The following is a 5,100-nucleotide window of genomic DNA, read 5'->3' on the forward strand; positions in this document are numbered from 1 at the left end:
TGACATGATTGCAGAGTAAAGACAAAAAAGCTGAAAGTGGAGTATGGTCATTGGTGGACCTCCCCCAGTGGGGTTACAAGGGGCAGCGCCTGTTCCCAGGGTTCAGTAGACAATTAAGTAAAGTACCCACTAACTGGTGACACTTGTTCTTGTTGCGATTAATTCTCTAACAGTCTTATATTTAATATTTTGTTAATCACCCTGCATACCTTTGGTATCCAAGCTCAAGTGAAGCGCCCCACTGAAGAAACCACTTACCTGATACTGACGTTGGCTCCATTTACTTATTTGAATTATCATATTGAATTATTTTCTGATCATGTACTTATCATTTTAACTTATAATTCGTGGCAATGAATGCATTTGACAATTATAACAAAGCTTTAACTCAATTTTGTCGATGTCAACATTACCAGGTATTCATTAGAATAAAAGTTCCATTTTACTGAAAAATAAAGCAGGTGCAGAATGTCTGTCATAGCTCTATCACACTAGGCAGCTGCTAGCAATTGATAATGATTAGAATTAAAGACAAATTTCACTGTCTGATGGATTTCCTTTTAATGAATCTGACACCAATATTTCATCAGTATGCATGATTAACATGATTAATAATGGTCATTATTTATAGTGAATCAGAGGCATTGCTTTGTGTACAAGTCATAATATTGCCAAATACTTCTTCATCTGAAATTGATTTTGAAATTGTCTCTGATTAAGGTTTACAACTCTTAACAAATATAAATATTTAAGAGTAGTGTTTCTTTCATTTTGTAACCACATTTCATTATTTGAATTTTTTAAAAAAAACCTTGATCACTCTTGGTCTGTTCCCTTATGGAAAGGAAATGCCCATTGTGCATATAAAAGACTAAAAATATAATATGAAAAAAGGTGAGAAAAAACAAAATTTGTAAAAATCACCTATAAATCAATATGGATACAACCTAGGAGACTAACAGTCTAAATATTTGTCATGTAACAAAGGCCAACTCTTGTTCACCTATCACAATAATTAAATAAATCACAAAATTACACTGACATGATGTATCTCAACATTTCAAACATTCAATAATACTTCCAATCTTTGAATGAGATCTATCCTATATACCCTCTCAGCAAATCCCTTTGGAAAATATTTAAAAAACGACAATAAAAAAGATTGCCAAATTCATAATAATATCAATTATAGCTTCAAGTTATGATTTTTTTCAAAAAGAAAATCTAAAATTCCTTAAAACACAATTAAATGACAAAACAATGCAAACCAAAACAATCACAAATTAACAGGAATCATCAATAAGTCATTCTTGAGCCTGGTGGTCAGATTATTTTGTTCTTTGAGCTTCTGAATTATACTCTGGCAGTTTTCTAATCCTTGGATACCTGCAAAATATAAAACACAACATTATGTTAACTAAATACTGACATTACAGAGATTTCAGGTTAAATACCTTGAAGATTTTGCAGAGTTATAAAAAACTGTACTGACTTTGAAGTCATCAGTAAATGACCAATATTCCACTTTCACTAATGCATTATCATGTGCTATAGAAACCCCATATATACATTAAATATCTTATTTGAATATTGTACACAAGAAAATGTTTGTTTCGCTTTAATTTTTGTCCATAGACTGGGAGGGCAAATTTAGGCTGGAGGTTGTTTTAAGTCATTGACGCTACTGTCAATAAAGAAATACCTACTATCCATACAGACATCACATTTGTTGCTTTATTGACTTTTATTTCTGAAGGATTTCCAACTTAGATGTTGTACAAACCAATAACTTGTAAAACTTGTCATCATTGTAACTTTACTAAACATAAACATGGTAAAACATTTCACCTTTGTTACTTTACTAAACATAAACATGGTAAAACATTTCACCTTTGTTACTTTACTAAACATAAACATGGTAAAACATTTCACCTTTGTTACTTTACTAACCTTAAACATGGTAAAACTTTTCACTTCTGTTACTTTACTAACCTTAAAGTTAGTAAACCTTTTGACCTTTGTTGTGCTATTAAACTAATAAACTTAAATAGAACATTTCAATTACTTTATAAACAGCATCGCTGTGCCATTTTTGTATTTTATATAATCTATAGCTACCTTTGTTCCTTTACTTTGTATTGCATAACGAACTGTATTATTACATCACGGCTAAACCGTAATCTTAAGCTTAGCTATGCCGATACTTGTACCGCTGTTCTGATGATGGCTAGTCTAGCTAGCCGAAACATGTCAACCTAACAAAACTACCGATCACAGAATCCTTAGTGTTGATGCTCCTTTCTTTATTAAGTTGTTAGTACCTATCGTCTACAGAGCTCTACTAGAATCCTTCGGATCCACCTAGGATTCTTCTACCGATACATCTACCAACTAGTACCACTCACAGGACATTGGACTCCTCCACCTCTTTTTATTATCCTACTTTGTGCCTCTGTGGAGATCCCCTGCATCCTATATGGATCCGTACAACTCAACAACCTGCGCCATACTACATGGCCACCTCTTCAACAACGAACATTACCAACTTATTCTAGATACCATGTATTGCAATAGAAACATATCCTACGAAAAGAACCAGAATGGATTCCCCTCCGACCCACTCGGAAGAGAACGAGAGCTACCAGTAATGCAGATACCAGCTCCGCCATTCCTGATTAGTCAATGTCACACACTTCCGGTCTTGGAGTCAGTGTAGTAGGCAAACCAAAAGAACGTTGGAATACTTTACTATAGCATGACATGGATGAACTGCTTTTTTTTCACTCACATTTACTTTTCATTATCAACTTTAACTGACACTGCCATCCCAATTACGGCTATCCTAGCGGGTCTCAACGCATCGATGATATTTTCAGAACTTACAATTTACATTTGAAAATTGTTACAGAACATTTCAATTACTTTATAAACAGCATCGCTGTACCACTTTTGTATTTTATATAATCTATAGCTACCTTTGTTCCTTTACTTTGTATAGCGTAACAAACTGTATTATTACGTCACAGCTGAACCGTAATTTTAAGCTTAGCTATGCCGATACTTGTACCGCTGTTCTGATGACGGCTAGTCTAGCTAGGCAAAACATGTCAACCTAATAAATCTACCGATCACGGAATCCTTGGTGTTGATGCTCCTTTCTTTATTTAGTTGTTATAACCCTAAACATGGTAAACCTTTTCACCTCTGTTGTGATACAAACCTTAAACATGGTAAAACTTTTCACCTCTGTTACTTTACTAACCCTAAACATGGTAAAACTTTTCACCTCTGTTGTGATACAAACCTTAAACATGGTAAAACTTTTCACCTCTGTTGTGATACAAACCTTAAACATGGTAAAACTTTTCACCTCTGTTGTGATACAAACCTTAAACATGGTAAAACTTTTCACCTCTGTTGTGATACAAACCTTAAACATGGTAAAACTTTTCACCTCTGTTGTGATACAAACCTTAAACATGGTAAAACTTTTCACCTCTGTTGTGATACAAACCTTAAACATGGTAAAACTTTTCACCTCTGTTGTGATATAAACCTTAAACATGGTAAAACTTTTCACCTCTGTTGTGATACAAACCTTAAACATGGTAAAACTTTTCACCTCTGTTGTGATACAAACCTTAAACATGGTAAAACTTTTCACCTCTGTTGTGATACAAACCTTAAACATGGTAAAACTTTTCACCTCTGTTGTGATACAAACCTTAAACATGGTAAAACTTTTCACCTCTGTTGTGATACAAACCTTAAACATGGTAAAACTTTTCACCTCTGTTGTGATACAAACCTTAAACATGGTAAAACTTTTCACCTCTGTTGTGATACAAACCTTAAACATGGTAAAACTTTTCACCTCTGTTGTGATATAAACCTTAAACATGGTAAAACTTTTCACCTCTGTTGTGATACAAACCTTAAACTTGGTAGAACTTTTCACCTCTGTTGTGATATAAACCTTAAACTTGGTAGAACTTTTCACCTCTGTTGTGATACAAACCTTAAACATGGTAAAACTTTTCACCTCTGTTGTGATACAAACCTTAAACATGGTAAAACTTTTCACCTCTGTTGTGATACAAACCTTAAACTTGGTAGAACTTTTCACCTCTGTTGTGATATAAACCTTAAACTTGGTAGAACTTTTCACCTCTGTTGTGATACAAACCTTAAACATGGTAAAACTTTTCACCTCTGTTGTGATACAAACCTTAAACATGGTAAAACTTTTCACCTCTGTTGTGATACAAACCTTAAACTTGGTAGAACTTTTCACCTCTGTTGTGATATAAACCTTAAACTTGGTAGAACTTTTCACCTCTGTAATTTTGAAGATCTCTAACGACACCAAACTTTACCTTCTAAAACTTTTTAACTTTGTTGCTTTTCAAACTTTTCATATTTGTCTCTTTACTTACCTTTAACTTTCAAGTCTTTTCTACATTATTACTTTACTTACTTTTAACCTTTAAGTCCTTGCACTTTAGCAATATACTGTTTTTCTGCTTCCTCCTTGTCTACCCCTGTAATAGACATACAAATGATAAAGCCAGCTTTAACATCTCTTACACTATATACAAGTAAATTGAAGACTTATGAGGTACTACATGTACAACAGTAAAAGGTATGTAAAATTACTTTTCACAAAACCAAACAAGAATTCCCAGTAGATCTACCTGTTTGTATTGTCTCCTTACTGAAATGACTACCATCATTTATTCTACCGTAAAAAAAAGTTTAAGGAGGTGGGCTTTTTTGGCACATTCACTCCAACTCTAAAATTCAGAGGATGAGTGTGATGTTTTTTTTAATTATTTCCAACAGAAATTTAACAAACCATGCCCCAAAGCGTACTTGTGAGACCCTATAGTCATGCAATGCACAATATGGTAAAGTCCTTTAAGACAAGACCATTTTATCCATGCGTCAAAGTGTACATAATCTGTATCTCCAGGAAAACATTTAAAACTCTGCTAATTTAGTTTTGCCCTTCAGGACCTCAGAATTATCTTAAAACAAGTGATCACAGAGAAACTTTCAGGAGTTCTTCAACATGTTAATGCATTTCTTATCTTACTAAAA

General features: G+C 33.5%; 1 long non-coding RNA gene across 1 annotated transcript; it reads right to left on the reverse strand.

The window, feature by feature from the left end:
* Positions 1 to 546: 546 nt before the first annotated feature.
* LOC132544929 (uncharacterized) lies at positions 547 to 4,550 on the reverse strand. Its single transcript, XR_009554022.1, has 2 exons — positions 4,478 to 4,550; positions 547 to 1,386 (listed from the first exon to the last, which is right to left on the reverse strand). It is a non-coding gene; the product is annotated as an uncharacterized LOC132544929 (long non-coding RNA).
* Between the last annotated feature and the right edge of the window lie 550 nt (positions 4,551 to 5,100).

The sequence above is a fragment of the Ylistrum balloti genome, unplaced genomic scaffold (assembly GCF_031769215.1).
Source record: "Ylistrum balloti isolate Yb309-2 unplaced genomic scaffold, AGI_CSIRO_Ybal_v1 Utg369592, whole genome shotgun sequence".
NCBI lineage: Eukaryota > Metazoa > Mollusca > Bivalvia > Pectinida > Pectinidae > Ylistrum > Ylistrum balloti.